Source organism: Pelophylax lessonae, assembly GCF_965119305.1.
Source record: "Pelophylax lessonae genome assembly, chromosome: 6".
In the NCBI taxonomy this organism is placed as follows: Eukaryota; Metazoa; Chordata; class Amphibia; order Anura; family Ranidae; genus Pelophylax; species Pelophylax lessonae.
Window position 1 is genome coordinate 58,958,321 of NC_138773.1, and position 26,449 is coordinate 58,984,769.

At 44.0% G+C, this 26,449-nt stretch overlaps 1 protein-coding gene across 1 annotated transcript in view; it reads left to right on the forward strand.

Moving 5' to 3' along the window:
- Positions 1-309: 309 nt before the first annotated feature.
- GNG13 (G protein subunit gamma 13) overlaps positions 310-26,449 on the forward strand; it is a 40,636-nt gene continuing 14,496 nt past the window's right edge. Inside the window, exon 1 of the mRNA XM_082261254.1 lies at positions 310-727. The gene's annotated coding sequence lies outside the window, so the exon portion shown is untranslated. The remainder of the gene's footprint in view (positions 728-26,449) is intronic.

The following is a 26,449-nucleotide window of genomic DNA, read 5'->3' on the forward strand; positions in this document are numbered from 1 at the left end:
TAGCTTGTAGGCACCACACATCTCACACCGCAAGACAAAACACTCAAGGCGTCGCGTGTGGTTGAGATCATGCTTCATTGTCGTAAGCAAGTGTCAATTGCTGTATCCAAAAGCACTGGGACGGCGCTCCTTGGGGAGGCAATTAATACAGATATCCAGGTATCTATGGTAGCCAAACATTGCAAGTCATTAGCATCAGGCAGTAATAAAATTGCAAAAATACACTGGGCAACTAATGAATCTTGACTGCATCTGAGGACATCCTTATCTGCCTCCCTCTCTCTCTCTCTCTCCCTCTCTCTCTTTTTTTTTTTTTTTTTCCCCTGTTCTCCAACAAAACCTACTTAATGCACACAGCATTGTAAGTGCTTATGAGAAGACGAGCGTATACCAGCTGTGTGTCTCTCTCTCTCTCTCTCCATAAAACGCTATCTTTCAGGCCAGCTTTTAACCCAACCCCAGAAAAAGGCCATCACTTCTGATAATCCTCCCTCTTTGCTGCAGCAGCTGGGCTGCACAACCATTAAAAGATTACATTGGAGATATTGGGGAGATTTAGCCGAATTCAATCTGTTTAAAGGCCATTTGGAGTTTTGGTCGGGCTCCGGGATACACCTCCTCTATTCTTCTGTCAAGGATTGATTTTTATACATCATTTTTTTTTTTTTTATTACATTGATTTTTTTTTTTCCTTCTGTCTTCTTTAGGATCGGTCACAGCAGTAAAGGTAAGACCTATTTTAGTTCTTTATCCTTTGAATTGTAAAAGCTTGAGCCATGTATATAGTTTGGACTGGCGGTTTAGAGGTTAATATCTGTTGCAGCTGAAGCGTGTCTGGACATTGTTATACGGTAGATTGGTAAGGTCTTTTTTTTTTTTTTTTTTTTTTTTAGATTGACATTTAGATACAAGGGCAGCTGAAAGCTGATACATTTTAGTCTATTTTTGATAAAAAATAAAAATAAAATAAAGGCTTAATCCGCTATTATAGTTATCCACTAGTCGGCTATTTCAGCCACTGGCTTTTTAAATCTCTAAGTGGTAAGATCTCCTCCCTTGAGTTCTTGGATCTTCCTCTCATTTCCAGGAAGTCTCACTCCTGCTGCAGCAGGAGGTGCCCTGGCTATCGCCAGCAGCATGCTGCTTTATGTCAGAACCCTATGTAATGGTCATAGCGGATGGGCGGAGCTGGGAACACAGGTGAGCAGACCTCACAGTGGGAGTCCCAAAGGGTTGCTGGGTTTCAGCATCTGGCCAGTGCCCGGAGAAGCACACATCTGTTTTGGGGATGTATTAACTCTATAAACCAGGAGATATAGACATAAAAAAAAAGCGCAGAGCGCAGTGCCTTCCTTTAACCAAGGGGCAATTATATTTTCGGCTACTATGAACAAAAAATCATATGCCTGGTTGCTGTGGGTTACTGCGCTTTGCGTGTTGTCATCACAATTTTTGGCATTAGTATTACATTTATTAGTCTCAATGGTGTGTTTTTGCTCATTAGTATTTTGACCAGGACAACTGTAATCAGACTAGTGTTATTATTTAACAGGGGGATTATATTGTGTTTCTGATATGGTTGACCCACCCATTCTCAACTATTTAGGATGGAGGAACCCTTAAAATAATTTTATTAGCAGGAGTTCCCTGAGAACTGACTTAGTAAAGTTACAGCCCATGGTTCATTAATATGAACTCTAGGCCGATATAACAAAAAAAAGTAAGAATGAGGAATACTTTGGCAATCATTCTCCATAGTTGAATCTTCCATATCCATGTATGATGCATGACAGTATGTCATTCTCCACCAAAGAATGTTTTGGTGAAATGTACATGCATTGGACACCTAGGGCTGCTATATAGAACATTTATATAGAATATTTAAAGTAATAATACCAAATGACAATGACCATTAAAGAAATGCAGACAGTAAAAAAAAGTGTTCCCTCACATTGACTTTGGTGCTCAGGGGAGAAGTATGTCCTTACACTGATAGTCAATGGGAATAATGTCTCTTAAATTGGTGCTCATTGGGCATTATGTCTCTTAGATTGGTGCTCATTGGGCATTATGTCTCTTAGATTGGTGCTCATTGGGATAAAGGCCCTTGCATTGGTGCTCATTGGGAAAAGGGCCCCTTACATTGGTGCTCATTGGGCATAATGTCTCTTAGATTGGTGCTCATTGGGCATTATTTCTCTTAGATTGGTGCTCATTGGGATAAAGGCCCTTGCATTGGTGCTCATTTGGGAAAAGGGCCCCTTACATTGGTGCTCATTGGTAATAATGCTGCTTACATTGGTGCTTATTGGAAAAAAAAACATCCTTACATTGGTGCTCATTGGAAAAAAGAATCCTTAAATGGTGGTGATTGGGAAAAAGCCCCTTTCATTGGTGCTCACTGGGAAAAAAAGCCCCTTACATTGGTGCTCATTGGGAAAAAGCCCCTTTCATTGGTGCTTATTGGGAAAAAAGCCGCTTTCATTGGTGCTCATTGGGTAAAAAAGCCCCTTTCATTGGTGCTCATTGGGGAAAAAAAGCCACTTACATTGGTGCTCATTGTGAAAAAGCCCCTTTCATTGGTGCTCATTGGGGAAAAAAAGCCACTTACATTGGTGCTCATTGTGAAAAAGCCCATTTCATTGGTGCTTATTGGGAAAAAAAAGCCCCTTTCATTGGTGCTCATTGGGGAAAAAACCCTTACATTGGTGCTCATTGGGAAGAAAGACCCTTTCATTGGTGCTAATTGGGGAAAAAAGCCCCTTTCATTGGTGCTCATTGGGGAAAAAAGCCCCTTCCATTGGTGCTTATTGGGAAGAATGCTGCTTACATTGGTGTTGGTGCTCATTGGGGAGAAAAAGTGGCCTTACATTGGAGCTCATTGGAAAAAAAGCCCCCTTACATTGGTGCTCATTGGGGAAAAAAAGCTCCCTTATCTATAGGTAAAACTAATATCTCCTAAATGTGCACCATTTAGGAGATATTTGCTTGCTTGGCTGCCGGTGACGTCATGGCGCATGCGCTTTGAAGGAATGGCATACTCATGCCGTTTCTTCAGAGCCCTGTGCCACGGTCGTGACTCTCATGTGCATGAACGGGAGTGATGACTGGGTGCAGATTGAAGCCGTGGCAGCGTGCCGCTGGAGGGCTTTGTTTCAAGGTTAGTCTTTCATATTGTGCTAGTATGCGATGCACACTAGCACATTATAACATTACCTTTTTTTTTACTTTCTAAACTTTACTACCACCTTAATAAATGGCCACCTGTAATTTATTAGGTTTTCTAGGGGGGTGAATCCTAAAGGGACAGTTCACTCAAACATAACATAGGTGGAGTCCGGTTGGGGAAGTCACCGATTGATTCTTTGTGTAATCATCTTCCTGCTCTATTTCCTGGCTTGGGCTTGACCAACCTGGGATGATGGGTGTCCCTGCCAACCACCATGTGGTCCTCCTGTTAGAATAAAGACAAACAGCTCAGCAGGGAGAGGGCAATCCTCATAATGGCCCCAGCAGGTGTGCATTCTCCAGGCAAGCAAGACTAATTGATCCACACTGCACAAACTGGGATGAGTCATGGAAATGTAACAATTTGTGCTGCTCTCGGTTTAATATGTTGCTCACCAAGAAATGCCATGTAAGCATGGATAACTTACTACCAGAGTCCCAGCTAGTAATTAGACACCATCCAGTAGGTTTGAAGCTTGAAAATGAACCCTGGTAGTGAGGCTGTGCCCACACTATAAGGGTTAAAGCGGAGTACCACCCAAAAGTGGAACTTCCGCTTTAAGGCCTCCTGACCCCCTGACATGCCACATTTGGCATGTCATTTTTTTGGGGGGAGGCGGGTACCAAGATTTGGTCCCAGAAGATTAACCTGTCCACTCAGGACGTGCAGCGCGACTCGCACATGCGCAGTGCGCACCTGGCTGTGAAGTTGCAAGCTGTCACAGGCGGGTGCCCACACTAGTGATGCCTGCGCCACAGGGAGAACCAAGGCTCCTGCTGGCCGCATTGCTGTAACATGGGACAGGTGAGTGTATGTTTAATAAAAGTCAGCAGCTACAATTTTTGTAGCTGCTAACTTTTAATAAGCTCCAAAATGGGTGGAACCCTGCTTTAATTGCTTGTTTAGGTCTAGAAAACTTGTTGAAGAAGATCATCTGCGCTGCTAAACTGGTCCCTGTAAGCCCCTTCACCCCCATGCTCCAGCGGTACAGGGTCCTGATGTCATCAAGGCCAATGCAGGGTCCATAGCCCTGCATTGGGCGTCATGACACCGAGCGACAGTCTATCATTGGAGCATAGGGTAGCACCACCTGCTGGGGGAGTGGATGATCAGGAAAGTAAAGTGGTTTTACTGTTCCCTAGAGACTACATAAGCAGTTACCCCTTGCAGTATGGTCACAGCCCCACTACCAAATGCTGAAATATCAGTTACAGGTGGACTGGTCCTTTAAAGCTGATCTCCAGGCAGATATAAAAGATACAAAATAATACATCTCTGCAATCAATAACACACCATTAAAGTGGTTCTAAAGGCTCAATGTTTCTTACCTTCATACATTCTATGCATGAAGGTAAAAAACCTTCTCTGTGCAGCAGCCAGCCAGTGAGGAGGGCGCAGGGCTGAGCCACGGCTCTGTGTCTGAATGGACTCCCCCATAGCAAGCTGTTTGCTGTGGGGGCACTCGGCAGGAGGGAGGGGCCAGGAGTGCCGGCGGGGGACTTGAGAAAAGGAGGATTGGGGCTGCTCTGTGTAAAACCAACTGCACAAGGAGGTAAGTATAACATGTTTGTTATTTATTTATTTTTTGAAACCTGCCTTTAATATCACTTTTAGCCTCGGTTCACACTAGGGTGACCTGTGAGGCGACCCAGTCGCCTCACAGGTCGCCGCAGGTCCCCTCCCATAGGGAAGCTGCGGACCCGTTCTAATAGGAGCGACACAAGTCGCTCCGACCTAGAAAAAGGGTCCGGAGCTTCTTTGGGGCGACCAGGAGGCGACCGCCATAGACTTCAATGTTATGAAGTCCGTGGCGGCCGCTCCGAGGTCGCGGCGCGCTGCTCGCACCGTGACCTCAGAGGTCGCCACCCGAAGTAGTGTCGCGGTAGTGTGAACCGGCGCTAAGGGTGATGTCTTTATGGATGGATTTATGAAAGGATGTGGAACTCTCTTCCACAATTAGTGGTGTCAGCAGGAAGTATTGATAGTTGTAAAAGACGTGCATGTTAGTGAGCACAACATTTAGGGAACATATGGGAAATAATTATGGACACTGACACACGTACACCTACACCGGGTGAAGTGGATGGTCTATTGTCTTTATTCAACCTTACCAACTATGAAACTATTTTTAAATGCAAGAAGTACAAGTCCTTGAGTTTGAATTAGTATCGGCCTCTTTCAGTCCCTGTTCACCAGAGCTCAGACTGGGGGAGAGAGAAGCAGCACAAGGATCCAGTCAGGTGTGTTGCAGATAGGAGGAGAGACTGCCCACTGACCGACCAAGGGTCCATCAATCAATCAACCAATCAAACATCATTTTGCAATCATTTTTTTTTTGTTCTAAACTAAGCCTGGATACACAATTTAAAACTTTTGTGGTTAGATTTTCTTTAGATTTATCTTCATCTATGTAATGCAAGGGCCTGCCTGACTGCATACAAATGTAAAGTGTTGAGGTCTGACTTCATATTATATGGTTTTGGTAAATCTAAAGGAAAAAATCTAAAGACAATTGTATAGTGTGTATCCAGCCTAAATCTTGGATCCAATAGTTTACTATGATTTGTTGCGCAGCTTTGCTCTACATTACTAAAGAGGACTGCCTTTTTAAAACGCTTTCCTCCTTGTTCAACTTGACAAGGGCACCATTCACAAAGAAAACCTTGCGTTCTTCTTAATGCAAAACATTCTCTGATTGGATGAGGTGAAGAGGTGGGGCAGTGATGTCACAATCTCCACCTCATCCAATCAGAGAACACTTTGTATTTATTGAGAGAAGTGCAAGGTCTTCTGTGGATGGTGCCCATGCCAAGCAAGCGACCTTCTGTAGTTACTAAGCAACAGGACAGCCACTCATCACAGGATCCCAACGATCGTGGCGATCATTGTAGTAGTGGTGACTACTACAGTGATTCTCTGCTACCACAGTGATCCCACAGCGATAGAGTACAGATTATTACATTGGTTCAAGCTACACCAATGTAACTATGCAATAAAATCCATACCTAAAATTCAGCTTTATTATATATATTTTTAAACTACAAGCAGTGTAAAGTACCTGAATGTGACCGAATATCAGAATCTTCGAGTCCCTGGGGAGCAGAGCTGGAGTGTGAGAGGAAGAAGCAGTACCAACGCTGGTAAGGAGCATCCTAATAGGAGGAGAAAGCAGAGTGACAGGGAGATGAGATCATCAATGGGAGGTTCCTCCTTTCACTGTCCAGTCACAGCCTGGGGGGCGGATCCAGATAGAAGGGTGCTGGTCTTTAGACTGAGGACATCTAGCAGCTGAAAAAAATACTGCAAGGAACAATCTCTGTATTGAAGCTGAGTAGTGCAGCAAAGGCTGGTTTTATTATACAGTATGTGTTATTAGGCTATTCATTTTTATGAAAGTTGGCCAATCAACAAACATCACATGCGCCACAATAAATGGAAGTATGAAATATTTTGCTTTGCTCCCAGTAAACATATAGAGAGGGGAGGGAATAAAATGGAAAATGGCATATAGAAAGTCTCGCTTCCCAAGTTTCTACTTAGGCTGGCCATATATGGATTGTTTTTTGGTTGACCCAAAAACAAAATAAAAAAAACAAATATATTTCCTTTATCCACACATCATGCGAGGTGGATGGAGGAATGATCTCTGCTGAGACAATGTATTCTGACAGCGGGGACTCCTCTGCTATCAGAATATGCTAATCAGTGGCTGCAGCTGCTGATCGAGAAAAAATTTCCATTTGATCAAGTCGATGAATAGTGTGACTTGTGTAGAGTGAGAGCGGCCACACATGGATCGAAATTCTGATGGCTCTTGCTAAAATAGCTGAATTTCGATCTATCTGTGGCCAGCTTTAGTGTCTTAGGTGGCTGCCTAAATTCATTCGCTCCAGGAGCCAGAGGAGGGGAGAGATTTGCCTGTAGTCATTTGTTTGGCCACACCGGTCTTCCCTGTAGCTCAGCAGACGGTGCAGCATGGTGAATGCGTGGTAAACGCTTTGTTCCCTTTACACCACCGAAAAGAAAAGGGGGGTCCTGGTTACACAGATGTTGTCCAGGATGTCACTTATGATGCTAGGAAGGTCCAATTAATGTAAATCCAATCAAATGTCATATAACCTTATATTGTACATGTTACTAAACCCACAACAGTAGTAAAGCATGCTTGTTATACCTAAGGGGTTAAACCTCTGCATTGTATAACAAGGCTGTGTGATCATGTCTTCTCTGATCCTCCCCTTCTTCCACTGTCCCCATTACATCTGCTGATAGTACAGAGCCTTGGGGCACGCTGCACATGCTCAGTTTGGTGTGTATTGGTAGAGAGTTTTTTTTTTTTGTTTTCTCTTGGCAGAGTGCATGTAATCAGCACAGCACTGTCAGGGGTCCTGCAGCCTCATAGGACAGTCAGAGGAGAATGAAAACTACTCCTACAAGCTTTTACCAGTGCTCAGCCGGACACTTATACATCTGGTGATCCAGTCAGTAAGTTTGTTGTTCTATGACAGAACAAGCTGTCCCACAGAAGTATCAGAGGGTTGAGACAAGCCATTTACCACTGACCGGGATGCTTACAATGATCAGCTTTTTTCATTTATGTAAAAACTTTATCCAAAAAGGAGAAAAACGGTTTGCTGTAACTGCTTATAAAGTGTGAGTGGAGTACAGCAGTAAAGCATGCTTGTTATCCACTTGCCGACCAGCCGCCGTAGTTTTACTGCGGCAGGTCCACTCTATTACGCGAAACAATGTAGCTGTACGTCGCTTGGTGTAATAGACAGTGGGGATGCACGCATGCCGATTGGCCAGAGGGGAAGCAAATCAGCGGGTCCAGCGGCTGTGATGTCCGCCGGCCACCTGAGATTGCCCCCTATGGAGAAGGAACGGAGGTCTGCCAATGTAAAGAAGGCAGACCGCGGTCCTGTCAGAGATGAACACAGGGATCCTGTGTTATCTATTGAGTACATCCCCCACACAGTTAGAAAGCACCTCATAGGGACACATTTAACCCTTTGATCTCCCCTGGTGTTAACCCCTTCCCTGCCAGTGTCATTAGTACAGTAACAGTGCATATTTTTTTTGATCCCCTCAAAAGTGTCAGTTAGGTGTCCGATCTGTCCACCGCAATGTCGCAGTCCCGCTAAAAGTCACTCATTGCCGCCATTACTAGTATAACTAAATAAAAATGACATAAATCTATCTCCCAGTTTGTAGATGCTATAACTTTTGGGCAAACCAATCAAAATACGCTTATTGGGATTTATTTTTACCAAATATATGTGGAAGAATACAAATTGGCCTAAACTGATGAAAAAAAAATGGATTTTTTACATTTTTATTTGCTTAATATATATTTTATAGCAGAAAGTAAAAAATATTGTTTTTTTTCAGAATTGTGGCTCTTTTTTTGTTTATAGCGCAAAAAATAAAAACCGCACAGGTGATCAAATACCACCAAAATAAAGCTCTATTTGTGGGGAAAAAAGGACATCAATTTTATTACGCTACAGCGTTGCATGACTTCGCAATTGTCAGGTAAAGTAACGCAGTGCCGTATCACAAAAAAAGGCCTGGTCATTAGGGTGGTAAAACCTTCCAGTCCTTAAGTGGTTAAACTCACTGTGGAACCTAAGGGGTTAATCCTTTGCACTGTGTAAGGAGGCTGTTTGATCCTGTCTTCTCTGATCCTCCCCTTCTTCCCCAATTCATCTGCTGATAGAACAGGGCCATGCGGGCACTCTGCACATGCTCAGTTCGGTGTGTATTGTTAGAGAGTTTTTTGTTTTGTTTTTTGGGAGAGTGCATGTGATCATCACAGGTCCAATAAGCACCTTCCAGACAGAGGGTCATGGGTCCTGCATTCTGATAGGACAATCAGTGCAGAATGAAAACTCCTCCTACAAGCAATTAACCAGACACTGATAGAAGTCACAAAACTGCTCTATACTGCTGATGAGAAAAGGTATTTATCGCTTTATAAATACTAAAATAATTACATTTTCATGTTCTGTGTACTGTGGGAGACCAGATACAGTGAGTGCAGGCTCCTGGGGTTAGAAAGGGTGACAACGCTCTGCCCTTGTCTCCCAGTTGTGCTCCTACGTTGTCACCCTGTGGCATGGGTTTTCCAGGTGGCTTTTTCAACACATTACACAGTCATGGTCCACTATTGTCACCATCAGGAAATCCTGCCAGGGAAATGCCATGCAGCCATCACTGAAGTAGCTGCAAAGAGGCTGCAGGAGATGAACACTTAGATGAAAAGAAAGATGAAAATTTTTTTATTTTATTGTAAAAAAGAAAAACACGCAAAAAAAGCAGGCATTAGTTTATGATATGCAGTGCTTTACAGAACTAAATGTCATCCAGTTAGGGTTTACATCTCTTTAAAGAGTAACTCCACTTTTGTTGAGAAAAAAACATTCCCCTCTGGGTGATCTCTGTACATTACAAGGATTTTAACAAACTTTGTTGCAGATTCCTACCTTTTGTTAGTCTGAAGAAAACATTTTTTGTTCCTCTGTGCTGAGTGGGTCAGATGGGAGTGGTTTCATAATTATCAATCAGCTGTGGCAGCTGCAGGGCTCTAATGAGGAAATCTGCTGGGCCTGCATCCCTTTAGACGTGTTCCTATTGGGAGTATCCCACCAAAAATGACAATTTTTGTTGCAGGGGATGCCAAAAATCTGACTTCTATCTTAGTGCAGACTTCTGGGAAAATCGGTGAGCCAATCACACAAGCAGGAAATGATGTTTCTGGGGGTGTGGTCAGTATACATTCTGTGTACAGAATACCTCCAGACGGCCATATTGCATTGCATTTTCAGAAAAGGACAGCAGCCACAGATTGAAAAGGAAAGGTCATTTTAAGAACATTCAATTACAATATGATTTGTGTCGCAATTGTATACGCTATATTATTCTTTATTTGCTATTTTTTTCCCCACTAAAGTGGAGTTACCCTTTAACTCGTATATGGAACAAAGATAACCCCTGGGGATTGGGACTTTAAACGGCAAGAATCAGGACTTGAGTATGAAAATATAAATTTTATTACACATATGATATCATATGTGTAACAAAATTTATATTTTCATACTCAAGTCCTGATTCTTGCCGTTTAAAGTCCCAATCCCCAGGGGTTATCTTTGTTCCATATTTATTAGGGATGTTGGCAAGATCCCAGGTTTAAAACACAGAGTTCGAATTTATCTTTTCTTTAACTCGTATAGGGCTTAGAAATCAACACTCAAGTGGGTTCCATAACTTAGCAGTATTGGGGTGTTGATAATACTGATTACCTTTCATGGTACAGATGAGGCTCTGATAGGCTGAGCTTGATCAGTTCAGTCCCTGCAGTCACACCAGGGGTTCAGTACTGGTACCATGGGGTGATTGTTCCATTAATATGTCGGTGTTGTCACCGGCTGGCAGGGCCTGGCTCAGGTGTCCCCTCGCTCCTCTCCTTCCCGCTCTCCTAATAAATCACCGGCTGACGCTCCGGATGTTGATGCAGTGCAGCATTTCGCCTGGAGAGATCTTGTTAGATGATTGCAGCGTTTCCATGCACAAAGGATAGACAGCAAGTCGCCCCGGATAATGGAGAAATTCCATTACAAATCTCTACAAATACTGATTTCTTCATACGTGGCGCTTACCTCCCCCCCCCCCCCCCCCCGCTCCACTCTGTTAATATTGATTGGGGTGGAGGGTGATGGTGTCAGCTCACGTGTAAAATTTGGCATGGCTGGAAAAGTCAAGAGGCTAAATACACAATCCCCACATCGATCGCAGGCGATTCGTCTCGCTAAAGCAGCGTTTCCCAACGTTTTTGAACGTTAAAAACTTAGAGCTGTATATTATTCCCAGAAGCAAATATTTATTATATTGCAACCATATTACTAATTCTTAGATGTGATGGCTGCATTCAATTTCTTTTTTAGGCTTTCTTTCTTATATTTTCATCTGGTGATCCTGCCAGTAAGTGTGTTGCTTTTCAACAGATATATCATTTATATATATATATAGAATGTACACACACACACGTGTGTGTGTCAGTTAGAGATTGAGACAAGCCATTTGCTACAGACAGGGGTGCTTACAATGATCAGCTTTTTTTTCATTTATGTAAAACCTTTCTCCCAAAAGTTTTCTGTAACTGCTTATAAAGTGTGAGAGGAGCTCCGCAGTAAAGCATGCTTGTTACACTCACTGTGGAACCTAAGGGGTCAGACCTCTACATTGTGTAAAAAGGCTCGACTCCCAAAACGCATCAGTGGTCCTATCTACAGGGACATGTTCCATTCCACGTGTGGTGGACTCTTGTAATGCGATTTTACTCTTCATGTCTGTGAGTATGTTTTTGGCATTTTAATAAAACATTTTTTTAACCACTTTACCACCGGAGGATTTTGCTGTCTTCCGTCCAGGCCACTTTTTGCGATTCGGCGCTGTGCGACTTCAACTGACAATTGCGCGGTCGTGCGAAGCCGTACCCAAACGAAATTTACGTCCTTTTTTTTCCCACAAACAGAGCTTTCTTTTGGTGGTATTTGATCACCTGTGCGATTTTTACTTTTTGCTCTATAAACAAAAAAAGAGCGTTTATTTTGAAAAAATAACAATATTTTTAACATTTTTTTATATGAAATTCCCCCCCCAAAAAAGATGTAAAAACCAATTTTTTTAAAAATTGTTGGCCAATTTGTTTCCTGCTACCTATGTTTGGTAAAAAAAATCGCAATAAGCGTATTTTTATTGGTTTGCGCAAAAGTTATTGCGTTTACTAACAAAGGCAAAGATTTCTGTCATTTTTGGTGTTTTTTTTTTTAACGCGTAATGGCGGCGATCTGCGATTTTTTTTGTGGGACTGTGACATTGCGGCGGACAGATCGGACCCTTGACTGACATTTTTGACACTTTTGGGGGTACCAGTGACATTACTGCAGTAATCAGTGCTATATATATGCACTGTTACTGTAAAAATGACACTGGCAGGGAAGGGGTTAATTCTATTGGAGAGGGAGGGGTTAATGTATGCCTGGTGCTTACTGACGTGTAGGGGGGGGGACTGAGTGAGTCATGGACAGATCGGATGTCCAGCTATGCCGAACAGTCCGATCTGTCACTCCCTGTCACTATGGAGATCCGTCCGCTTGTGTTTACACAGGCGGGCGGATCTCCACACTAGATCCCCGGCGATCGGGGCAGAGCAGCGGCGATCGCCGCTGCTCCTCCCCTGGCCCGACTCCCGCTGTGAATGAAAACAGCGGGAGCGAGCCTCCGGCGGCGCGCAAGCGCCGCCCAGAAGGGGGGAGTGTCTGACGACGTTAATACTACGTCGTCAGACGATAACGAACCACTCTGCCGCAGTAGTATTACTGTGAGCAGACGTAAAGTGGTTAAGGTGATCGCGTGTAATGCACTAGGTGTTTGTGCCTCCTTCTTTTTCATGTGCTCACGCTGGAGTTCTCTACCTAAGTAGAGCGGCACGCCTGTCATCCCCATTGGAGTGAGCGCTTGGCTGATTAGTTTTGTTGGTTTTGTGTGTAAAAAGGCTGTTTGATCCTTTCTTCTCTGATCCTCCCCTTCCTCCACTGTCCCCAATCCATTTCCTGATAGAACAGAGCCCTAGGAGGCACTCTGCACGTGCTTGGTTTGGTGTGTATTGCTAGAGAGGTTTTTTTTTTTTTGGGAGGGAGAGTGCATGTGATCTACACAGGGCCAATCAGCACTGTCCAGACATAGGGTCAGGGGTCATGCAGCCTCATAGGACAGTGAGAGAAGAATGAAAACTCCTCTTATAATCTTTAACCGGTGCTCGGCCGGACACTGATAGAAGTCACAAGACTGCTATATACTGCTGATGAGAAAAGGTATTCAGCAGTTTATATTTACTAAAATAATTGCATTTCCATGTTCTGTGTACTGTGGGAGAGCAGATATAGTGAATGCAGGGTGCTGGGTTTATGTAACACTTAAAATCTGTTAGTGCATCTACCACTCCCCTCCCCTCCCCACAGACTGACAATGCTGCTGTCCAAATGTGACCCCTGTGCTCCCTCATCCAGAGTGGGGGCACTCTAATACAGGAGGTCTGTTAATGGCCAGGAGAAAACAGAAGGCAAAACAGCCAAAGAAAAGAAAACAAATGCAGCCACCACATCTAAGGACTGGTAAGCTGCAATATATTACATTTTTGGTTTTGGGTTTTGATACTGTCTATCCTTATTCCACTTGTTGAAACCTGAACCTCAAATGATTAACAATACCCACGCTTATGAAATTACCTTCACATTAAAGCCCCTCCCCGCCAAACATCCAAGGTCACATCAAAGTCCCCTCTAGCACAGAGTCAGAGTCCCTCCTATACACGGCAGCCCCACATCTCATCCAAGTTACCTCCATAAGAGAGTTCCCCATCACACCAGAGTCCTCTCGTCCATCTCTGATCAGCCAAAGCAGGTATGGAGCCCACTGCACCCCGGGAAAACAAATGGCCCCCCGTTTGAGAAGCATTGTGCTAAAGTCTTTCTCCCCTTTAAAAAAAAAATGTGTTCATTGAGAATGAGCCGATGGATTTCCGTCATGCTTAGACATTAGATAGCCCAGAGACAGCTGTCGTTAGCACCTAACTCACTTGAGATTTCCACCTCCTGATGTAGAACAACATCAATTTACACTTCTGTACTCATTACAAAATCATTAAATGAGTGTTTTAGTGCGTGAAGCTGAATCTGATTAGACAGCAGCCTCTTGTCAGGGTGGGCCAGGGAGCAACAGTGCTAGGAACCATGAGTAAGGCCGTTATGGCAGAAACGCGTCGACTATTTGTGCTGCACTCAACCATGTCTTAATAAAGCTGATATCCTGCTGCGTCCAGCCATGGTGCCAGCGATCCTTCTCTACAGTGCCAGGAACCAATTTTGTGCTGCAATTAACATGGTGATAAGGAACCTGCTGATAGAAGAGAGAGGACCTCAGCTGTCTTCTGCTCTCCTTCATTGCCCAATCACAGGCTGGGGCGGGGAGGTGACCAGGCTGTACTGCATAACTGCGGTAAAGAAAAATAAAATGGGTCACCTGTCTGGCAGGGAAAAAAAATCACAGCATTGGCTGGAGGGGCACTCCAGTTGTGGGGAAACTACAAATCCCATCATGCTTTTTCCTCTGAGACTTATGTCTGTGGATGTCAGGGGCGTGGGGTGCATCATGGGACTTGTAGTTTCACCAGAGCTGGAGTGCTGAGGTTGCCTATCTCTTTAGCAGGTAAAGAAGTCCCTATATGTATAGGTCAACAGTTGGCTTAAAGTTCAGCATTAAAGGTAACCTGTCATGATAAGAACACCTGGGCTGCCACCTTTCCATGTGCATCTTCATGTGTTCTTATCAATCATTCCTTTTTTCAGTAACAGGCCCTATATTATGTATTAAACAGGGACAGTGCACATCAATCCATCTATCAGATGTGAAATTCCATCATTTCAAACAACTTTCCTGTGTACATACTGTACACTGCCTATTAAAATGCACGATTGGGCCCTAAAACTCGATGGCCCTGATCCTTAAAGCTGCATTTGCATTCGGTACGATGACTCACACTTAAAGAGTAACTCCGCTTTTGTTGAGAAAAAAAAAAACATTCCCCTCTGAGTGATCTCTGTACATTGCAAGGATTTTAACAAACCTAGATAATCAAGTTGAAAAAAGACACAAGCCCATCTAGTTCAACTAATAAAAAAACAATAAAGAAAACACAACCATACAATCCCATATACACAACCCTATACCCGCAGTTGATCCAGAGGAAGGCAAACAAAAACCCCAGCAAAGCATGATCCAATTTGCTACAGCAAGGGAAGAAGTTCCTTCCTGATCCCCCGAGAGGCAATTGGATATTCCCTGGATCAACTTTACCTATAAATATTAGTACTAGTGATAGACCGATATGCACTTTCCCCGATATATCGGTATCGGCCCCGGAATTGGCCGATATTTTTGTGATGTCATTCCGCCTCCCTCGCCTTGGACAGCCTCGTCTGGAGTCGGGACTAGTCTCGCGGGAGTGTATCACAGCCATACACCCAACCACAGCAGCACCAGCCACCCACATTCACAGGCCTTGTACCAGCCAGCCACAGGCACTGTACCAGCGAGCCAGCCAGCCACAGGCCCTGTACCAGCCAGCCACCCACAGGCCCTGTACCTGCCAGCCAGCCACCCACCCACAGGCTCTGTGCCAGCCACCCACAGTCCCTGTAGCAGCCAGCCACCCACCACAGGGTGCCAGACAGCCAGCCACCCACAGACAGGGTGCCGGCCAGCCAGCCACCCACAGGCACTGTACCAGTCAGCCACAGGCACTGTACCAGCCAGCCGCCCACAGGCCCTGTGCCAGCCTCCCACCTACCACAGAGTGCCAGCCAGCCACCCCTCACAGTGTGCCAGCCAGCCACTCACCACAGGGTGCCAGCCAGCCTTCTACCACAGAGTACCAGCCAGCCACCTATCTGCCACAGGGTGCCAGACAGCCAGCCATCCACCACAGGGTGCCAGACAGCCAGCCATCCACCACAGGGTGCCAGACAGCCAGCCATCCACCACAGGGTGCCAGCCAGCCATCCACAATAGGGTGCCAGCAAGCCAGCCAAGTCAAACAAAAATTAACATGTTCAGTACCAGATTTGTGTCAAAAATTGTCTTTATTTTTCAAAACTTTAAATGTACAAAATATCGGTATCGGCCCTGAAAAAACCATATCTGTCTACCCCTAATTAGTACCCAGTTATATTATGTACACCTAGGAAAGAATCCAGGCCTTTTTTAAAGCAATCTACTGAGCTGGACAGAACCACCTCTGAAGGGAGTCTATTCCTCATTTTCACAGCTCTTACTGTAAAGAAACCTTTCCATATTTGGAGACGAAATCTCTTTTCCTCCAGACCTAAAGAGTGCCCCCTTGTCCTCTGTGATCGCTTTAAAGTGAATAACCCAACACCAAGTTCACTATTTGGACCACTTATGTATGTATACATGTTGATCATATCCCCCCTAATCTCCTTTTAAGAGAATAAATTCAGTTCCTCTAATCTTTCCTCATAGCTGAGCTCCTCCATGCCTCTTATCAGTTTGGTTGCCCTTCTCTGCACTTTCTCCAGTTCCCCGAAATCCTTTTTCAGAACTGGTGCCCAAAACTGAACTGCATATTCCAGATGAGGTCTTACTAATGATTTGTACAAGGGCTCCATGCCTCTGTTAATACAAGAAAGGACTTTGCTTGCTTTGAAAACCACAGCTTGGCATTGCATGCTATTATTGATCTTATATTCTACCAGATCACCCAGATCCTTCTCTGCTATGGATTCTCCCAGTTCTACTCCACCTAGTATGTATGATGCATGCATATTCTTAGCCCCCAAGTGCATAACTTTACATTTATCAACATTAAACCTCATTTGCCACATAGTCTCCCAATTAAACAGTGCATTGAGGTCGGCTTGCTGTTGCAGATTCCTAACTTTTGTTATTCTGAAGAAATAGCTGTTTGTCTGTGTCCATGTGAAAAAGGAATCTAATTAAGAGTGGTTTGATAATTATCAATCAGCTGATGCACCTGCAGGGCTCTAAAGAGGAAAATTGCAGGGTCTACATCCCTTTAGAGATTTTCCTTTGGGAGTATCTCACCAAGAATGACATTTTTGTTGCAGGGGATGCCCAAAATCTGACTTGTTTCTTAGTGCAGATGTCTGGGAAAATCAGTAATCCAATCACAAATGACATTTCTAGGAAGTGGGGTTTAATTTGTGTACAGAACACCTCCAGGTAGCCATATTGCATTGTATGTTACAGAAAATTACAGAGCTGCAAATTGAAAAAGAAAGGTAATTTTTAATCCATTCAATTACAATATGACTTGTGTAGCAATTATATGCGCTATTTTAATTTTGCAGTGTTTTTATTCCCCCATGAAAGTGGATTTCCCCCTTAAGGCATATTAAAATGACATGCAATTGTGACCGAGAGGCCTCTTTAGAATGCCTTCAGTGCATTAGAAAGTGCCCTGCGTGCTCCTGCAGCTTGATGAAGACATATCCATGGCGAGCCGGCAAAGACAGAACTCCTGGCTTGCAGGTTGCATATCTAAAGGATCAGCATGACAACCAGGAAAATCACATTTTCTTCTGGGTATTGTCAATACCAGCCTAAATATTTCTCAGTATCAGCTTCTTCTAAATACATTTGTGGGAATTGTTGTTGCTTTGAAGCTTAGATGCAACCCCAACGACAATCACTCTGTGCGCAGCGGATTGGGGAATTTTAGGTTTTAGGTTAGGCCATATAACTTGATGGCCTCCAGTATGGTAATTGGTGAAGACTCTTGGCATGTCCCATGAGGCTGTAGCTGGCTGTGCTGCTGATATCAGGGCCTTTTTCAGTCTAATTGGATGCAGGAGAGTCTGATACTCTTATGAGATCTTCATTCTCCTTAATCTCGGCTCCGATTTCACTGCCGCTCGGCTCAGCTCCCACATCCTGCTGTCTACTGATCTTCCCATCTAGTCATCTGTCATCCACCTAGAAGCGGGGAGAGGCCCAATTCTATCCCAGCCTGTGTGCTGCTGGATTCATAGTTCTCCCATTCTGCTTCCTGTACTCCAGCTGCTAAAGGGTTCAAATGCAAATTGCTGCTTTGTCATTGCACTTTGATGTAAATCAGAGCAACTGCCATAAAGACAGACAAACGGAGTGACTGATCAAGAGAATCTTTTTTTTAAAGGTTTTTTGTTTTTTTCTAGCATATGTATATCCACTTACTTAAAGTGATTCTAAAGGCTATTTTTCCCCCTAAAAATAAAAAGATGTTCTACTTACTTGCTCTGTGTAACAATATTGCACAGAGCAGTCGCCTACATTCTCTTTGGTGGTCCCCTGCCCCTTCTTCTTACGAGTGGCCCCCTCAGCAAGCCGGGTGCTAAGGCACTGCGGTACTTTAAATGACAATTGCCCACTCGTACTTTCTGCTTCTGCATCATTTTAGGTCAATATGTATTCTGCTACATATGTTTGGTAAAAAAAATCCCAATAAGTGTATATTGATTGGTTTGCACAAAAGTTATTGCGTCTACAAACTAGGGGATCGATTTATAATATTTTATTTTTTCTTTTGTTACTAGTTATGGCGGCGATCAGTGATTTTTAGCATGACTGCGGTGGACAGATTGGACACCTAACTGACATTTTTAACACTTTTGTGGGTACCAGTGACATTAATACAGTAATCAGTGCTAAAAATATGCACCGTTACTGTAATAATGACACTGGCAGGGAAAGGGTTAAGTGTTCCCCAATGGGATGCTTTCTAACTGTGTGGGGGATGGACTGACTAGATGAACACAGAGATCCATGTTCCTAAATAGCAGGAACACAGGATCCCTGTGTTCATCTCTGACAGAACTGCAGTCTGCCTTGTTTACATTGGCAGACCTCCGTTTGTCTCTCTGGGGAGCAACCTTGGGTGGCCGGTGGGCATCGTGCCCGCCAGACCCTCTGATTGGCTCCCCCTCTGGCCAATCAGCGCACACGCCCCCACTGGCTATTGCACGTAACAACGTACAGGTACGTCGTTTCATGCAGAGCCAACTTGCCGCAGTATATGTACTGTTGGTGGTTGGCAAGTGGCTAAATAAGCTTAATACATTCCAGGTGCATCAAAACAAAAGGGGCACTAAGTCTTACAGTTTGTTTTCTTTAGAAAGCAGCCACAGTTTCAGTAGAAAAACCTGTCCCCTGCCAGCAGCTGCAGAGAAAGTCATTTGCTGTCTGCATGGAAGTAGTTCTGCCCCACGCCTTGCCGAGTCAAAGCTATAGCTCCGCAATCAGCATTTCTTGCTGTGTGGAGAGCGCTAGTTCTGGCCCAGCAGGGGGCATATCAGACCTCTGCAGAGAAACCACTGCTTCCACACAGAGACCAAGTGTCCTTTTCTATAGCTCAAAAGGGCATACATAAATGTTCCACATCCCCAATACTTGCTGCGACACAGAAAACTTACTTCTAAACACAACATCTTAAAACACAGCTGCATTTTCAAGCACAGAAGTGTGATCGGGCCCTAGGGCTAGCTGTAGACTGAAGGGTGCACCCACCAACCTACTTTAGGTGCCTCCAGCACTGTGCCGGAAAATGAGGGACAATGGTTCTTTACAATATTAATGAGAGAATTCCTTTTAGTGGCTCAGATGTATAGCTTTACACTGGATGTCAGCATCTTACCCAGCTATTCATCAATGGATTTTTATTAATAATTAATGGAATTTCTCATATAATTCCATATAAATGTATATACATCAATATCAGTATAGAGTGTGTCCACATTAAAAATATGCAGACAGTGAACAGAATCACATGACTGTTGAAAGTAAGCTTCAGTCAAAACTAAAAAAAAAAAATAAAACCTTAAGGCCCTACTCCGCCTTCCTCCTTTAGACCTCCTTCAGATGTCATAATGGGCTAGCCACGTGATGCAAAGGTTCCTCTTTAGTGGTGAGTGGCCCATGATAAAGCAGTGAATAGCACTGGCTCTATGATATCAGTGCTGCTCTTTGCATCAACATACTGTTAGTACATGAGGATGCATTGCACTCACAGTATGTCCTCTCTCGTCTGGGTTAAACAATGCCCACATCCTCCTTGCTACCTCTACCTCACAGAAAGAGTCAAATGGGGGATGGTGGCGTGTCAGTGGAAGAGGGCGACATATCCATGGGAGTTGGTTAGGCAGAAAAGGAAGTATATCTGCAGGGGTTATTCGGCCAAGGAGGGCAGTGTGCCAGTGAAAGTGAGTTGGCTAGGGATGATGGCAGACTTGAGTTGGCTGGGGCGGGGGGTGAGTCAATGAGGGTAAGCCAGAGCTTGGAAGGGCAGCGTCTGAGTAAGATTGAGTTGACCAGTGAGGTTGGTCAGAAAAGGCTGTCAAAAGGGTTGAGTCATTTGGGAAGAGCTGCCTGTCAACAGTGGTGAGTCTGACAGGGTAATAGAGGGGAAGGAGTGGCACCTATAGTGTAGCAAGTTTGTTCAATAAAAAAGTGAATATACAGTTAAAAATACACTCACAAACATCAATGGTAAGGGGCATATAACTAGTTTCATAAGGGGCCACCAGTAGGAAGTCCAATCCAGGCTGGAGCCGCTAGGATGAGAGAGCTGTTGCGGGACTCCATACAGAGGTCTAAACGAGTCACCATGGGGGACTCGAGCTGTCAAAAGATGCTGGAGCCAATCAGGAACGCGTTTCGGAGGCCAAACCATGCCTCCATCACCCTGAGTGTTGGTTGTGTTTTGCATCTGTCAGGGTGGCCAGTTGAAACCAGAAGCCCAGTAGCTGAACCTAGGTTTTAAATTGGTGGCTTAGTTTCTGGCCACTTTCCTCCAGATTTTTTTTTTTTTTTTTTTTTTAACTAAAGGATGATCTATTGCTCAAAACCCCATTCATGCTACTTTTATATTTGTGTTAAAGGGAACCTGGAAATGAAAATGATGGAGGCTGCCAATGTTGACCTCCTTGGCTTCAGTACTAAGCTGAAACAAGCATGCAGATCAGAAATGGCAGCATGGAATCAGGGCTCCATATTTGAATAGCGGATCTGGGTCAGTAACTCAGAATACTGAATGATTGGATCAGCATGATGGCCAGGCAACTAGCATTTATAAAGTTAGAGATCAGCAGGGTAAACTTTTATACTTCGTACAATTTTTATGTAAGAGCTGGGGGGGGGGGGGGGGGGGGGTCCTGTGACTTTAGATTTCCTAAATTAGCTTTGCGTTAACAAACACCGATGGAAGATATGCTGAAAAAAATGCCTCCAATGACAAGCTTAGAAAGTGCTGCTCTTTTCCCCAGGCAAGTTTTGAAGGGACAATCTAATGGATTTTGCTGTAAATATATATACAGTAAACCCCCGCTCCATCGCTGTTCAGTTTTTGCGGTCCCGGTATATTGCGTTTTTTTTTGTAATGTTATTTTACTATATAAATCATTAAAAATTAAATATTTTTGTGTTTTCCATAGCTCTTGCTATGTCTCTCAGTATCTTTTATGTGTTTAAATGCGTTTCTATTGTTTTAAAAGTGTGTTTAAAGACCTTAAAATGCTTTTACACGTACAGTGACAGTAAAAGAACATGCCTACAATGCATTTTAATAGGGTTTTTCTATTTCGCGGATTTTCACTTTTCGCGGCTGGGTCCGGAGCGTAACCCCCGCAATGGAGGGGGGTTTACTGTATATTTTTACAAAATCCCCTTTTAATGCCTGATGACAATTAGTTTAGACTGCATGCTGGCCTGTCAGACAATGTGACAAAGGGTTTATGTATGTGTTTGAACCTTTAAAGCAAAGGCATCCCAGTAGGACCTGCTGGGTCCAACAAAATGCAACACAAAGCAGGTCAAATGCAGCTTCAGAACTGTCTTCATTACCACACCATTAAAGTAATTGACAATCTGCTGAATTGCATTTGATATGTGCTTCAAAAGCCGGAAAACAACACAGGTCAATGTAAGCATTATGACAGACTCACTGCTCCAGTGCCTTTACCCATCACGGCAGGCCAACTCTAATAATGGTGACACGGCGGTTTCTGCAATTCTAGTGTAACAGGAAAGTCTCTGCTCCGACGTGAATGACAGCCTTTAACTGGAAGTGACAGTATAATGCACTGCTCCAACACGTATCTTAGTAATTGTTCTGCATGTGTATAAGGGGGAAGGGGGTGCCAGCCATCTGTAGCTTGACAATGCCAGAGCACTTGCAGCATGACAGTCCCTCTTTCTCTATAGTTGCTTTCAGAGTACAGTCTGCCCTATGGGGGAATCTCTAAACCACACTTGTGCACCACTGGCCAGCCATATTTCACGGAGTAGTGCACATTCTCAATCAGTCTGCTGGAGACAGCCCATAAGAATAGGAACTAATTGGATCTAGCTCATTCAGAGGTTTTCTGTCTTGCTAAGAAAATATGTGCCCTGACAAGCATTGGAGTTGCTTAGTAGCCTTTATTTTACCCGATCACTACAAGCGATGGGTGATGTCTCTTTTATTGCTTGTGATTATTGGGTCATAGTCATTAAATGTTTTCTTTTTTTCATGAGTACATGTGGGAGTGAGCTGCTTAAAGTGGACCTACTGTAAAGCCTAATCCAAATCCATCCTATTTTATCCCCCTTCCCTGATGCCCTTAAACCTAAAGTGCTTCTAAAACCTGTGCAATAGCTACCATCATCTGGTACCCAAAGACAACAGCTGTGGCAGGTCATGCGACTTTCAGGAATAGTCTGCCAATCAGCGGTTGTGGGTTACTATAAATCCTACTCTCTTCCAACCATCTCTTTTGAGATGATTTTGAGTTCCTTTCTTCAGAAGTACTTCTGACACAAAACAGAGAGCCTGGCACAGGTTTTATGTTTATGGTCAGTCGTCGCCAGATATAGCTCTTTGCTTGCCTTTATCCAGCCCTTGGGGCACTGTTCCATCCACTGCACCAACAATGGGGCATAATTGCTGTTGCTGACACCATCAAAAGGGCACAATTCCTTCCATTTACACCGATGGGCCACTATTCCTCCTACTGACACCAACAATGGGACAGAATTCCTTCCAATGACACCAACAATGGGACACTCTTCCTTCCACTGACACCAACAAACGGGCACCATTCCTCCCACTGACACCAGTGATGGGGCACAATTTCTTCCATTGACACCGATGGGCCACTATTCCTCCTACTGACACCAACAATGGGACAGAATTCCTTCCAATGACACCAACAATGGGACACTCTTCCTTCCACTGACGTCAACAATGGGGCACTTTTCCTCCCACTGACACCAACAATAGGGCACCATTCCTCCCACTAACACCAATGACGGGGCACTATTCCTCCAACTGACACCAAAGATAGGGCATTGTTTACTCCCACTGGACATCAGGACATTCTCCACTCCCACTGGCCCACCTAAAGTCTGAAGGGCAGTAAACTGGCTTTGTTTAAAAACTGTTTTTAGGTCAACAGCAGTGTAAAAAAAAAAATATATATATATATATATATATATATATATATAAAGGGCTCTACGCATAGTCAATAAGAACAGATACTGAGAATTTCACCCAGCATACAGGACAAGAGACGTGTAGGGCCCCTTGCACATTGTGCTGTTCCAGCAGGGCTTCCCTAACAGCGTTTCAGTGCGCCATGGAGGGACAGGCTGCATCTGAGCCGATTGTAACAACAGAAAAAAGCCGCTCAGGTGAGGCAAAGCACTCCGGTGCCGGTCGGATCCGCCATCCAATTGTGAAGTGCTCAAAGAGAAAGTTTGACCGCACTCAGGAGTAAATAAACTGGAAGTGTTTTATTCCCATAAACTTGAATACATAGGTGCATCACACAGACATGGGACAGGTTGACGCGTTTCACGATTCTACAGATCGCTTACTCATAACCAATCTGAGCCGGGCTGCACTTAGTGGTACCTCCACAATGGGCCCTGCACGTTCAGGGATGAAAGTCCGGAAGACAGGTCTTTTGCTGTGCACCTACGGAAAAAGAATAGATGATAAGAATTACACCCAGCATACACGACAAGAGAAGTGGTACTGTAGATGGAAGTCTAAACTTAGCCTAGCCTAATATCAAACATGTATAATAAAAGAATTAGGTCCATGCATTAACTGTAACTGCTGTCAACCTTTAAGTAATAGCCAAAATAACAATGTACACATCTACTGCTGTTAGTACATATGAAAATTCAGGGATTGTCCGCCAATAACAGGACACCTGTCAGGTATACAAGGAAGAGGGCCGGCCTCTGGTGGTTGAGAGGAAATAATAGAAGATTTGTATATCATGCAGGGAGATTTGGAGGGCTCCAGGGATTGTAGGGGTGAAAAAGATCTTGTTATTATCTATGACGATGGCGAGCTGTATTTTCTCATTACATATACAAGCTCTACTATGCTTTCTGGTTCTGAATCTCTTATCTCACTTTGAATTCTATCAGACATGACTTGTCTATTGAAAACAATAGTCTCTCTGCAGCCTCCAATGACTTGAAATACCCACAATGCTCCTGGTAGCCAGAGGCCACCTCATTTAGCCTGCCTAGAAGCACCATTTTTTTTTTAGTTCATGAAATAAAATAGGCAATTTTTCAAGATAAAAAATACCATGATTTGGTAATGCGGACATGTGCCTTATGATTCATGTGAAGCATGGATTTTGAGGCTGTCTTCTCTAATACCAAATCGACCTCAATTGAAGGGTTACTAGCATCTGGTTGCAGTGGTCTGTGTCATGACACCGACTACCTCCAGAGAGGGGGAAGGGTTTCAACAGATGGAAATCTGGCAAGAGAATTTGCATTGTGATGCTTTAGTGGGGCTGTAGTCTGGTAACAACACAACCAATAAATGAGACTGCTCTCGGTGGTCTGATAAGGCATTTTTTTAAAATCTGCCACTCTTGCCTATAGGTACATTACATCACTTATAACCTTTATAAGCATACCTACCTTCAAGTCCGCACGCATATGTCAAATGTTACATGATTATTCCATCTATAGATAATGATGATTAGTCTACAGCAGCCATTCCCAGCTAGAATTCCTCCAGAAGTTGCTAGAAGTTCCTTAAGCTTTGGCTGATTGACCTCCCATCTGATGGCGACTGCATAGTTCTGGGGCCAACGCCCCTTGGAAGAGCCAGCTGCATGACACCAATAATTTCTTTAGCCATCTGTAAGGGTGGCATGGTATCCGCTGGCCATCAATGTAAGAGAAATCCTTGCCATTGAATTGGCTTTAGCAGGGGTTCCCCAAGAAAACAATACACTCAGGCCCGGGTTCACACTGGCTGCGGCTATGGCTCACAGCAGGGGGGCTGGTGCGCCCCTGTTCACCAATTCAGGTGCGAAATCTGGTCTGAAATTCTGCCTGAATTCGCACCTGATTCTGAGCCAAAGACGCACAAGACTTTCCGAATGCAGACCGTGGCCACCCCGGAGGTGTGTGAACTGCCTCCTTCGAGAGACGGGCACACTCTCTTGTCATGCAAATTGGATGCAGAGAAAGTCATTTATTTATTAGCCCAGTTTTTATAGTGAATACAAAAAACATACCTAAAAACCACAGGATGGTGGTCTAGAATCTATCTGGGGGCCCCTTTTATCTTAGATTAACATCCAAACTTTTTTAAAGGCTTTGTATTAACCGCTTGCCGACTGCGCACAGTATGTATATTTACTGCGGCAGTCAGCCCCGGCCAGGCAGAGTGACGTAGATCTACATCGCTAGCCTGTGACCGGCTTTTGAGCCAATAGCGGGCGAGCGCGCGCCCGCCCCGGCTCGTTCACGGAGGAGTCCGCGCGTGTGACCGGCGGACCCCATTGTCCGCCGGTCACACTACGATCGTCGGTAGAGCGGGAGAAAGGCGGACGGCTTATGTAAACAAGCCGCCTGTCATTCTCCTGTGTAAAAATGGAGATCAGACGGTTCTACTATGTAGAACCGTTGATCTCTGTTTTTACAATAGGAGACATGTCCCATCACAGTTAGAATCACGCCCCTAGGACACACTTAACCCCTCCCTCTCCAATACAGTTAACCCCTTCACTGCCAGTGTCATTTTTACAGTAACAGTGCATATGTATAGCACTGATTACTGCAGTAATGTCACTGGTACCCCCAAAAGTGTCAAAAATGTCAGTCAAGGGTCCGATCTGTCCGCCGCAATGTCGCAGTCCCGCAAAAAAAATTGCAGATCGCCGCCATTACTCGTTAAAAAAAAAACCCACCAAAAATGACAAAAATCTTTCCCTTTGTTAGTAAACGCGATAACTTTTGCGCAAACCAATCAAAATACGCTTTTTGCAATTTTTTTTTTTTTTTTACCAAACATATGTAGCATAAAACAAATTGGCCGAAAATGTTAAAAAATTTAGATTTTTACATTTTTTTTGGGGGGAATTTCATAAAAAAAATGAAAAATATTGTTATTTTTGTAAAATTTACACTTTTTTTTTGTTTATAGCGCATGATCAAAAAATCGCACAGGTGATCAAATACCACCAAAAGAAAGCTCTGTTTGTGGGGAAAAAAGGACGTGAAATTCGTTTAGGTACAGCGTCGCACGACTGCGCAATTGTCCGTTAAATTCACGCAGTAAAAAAAAAT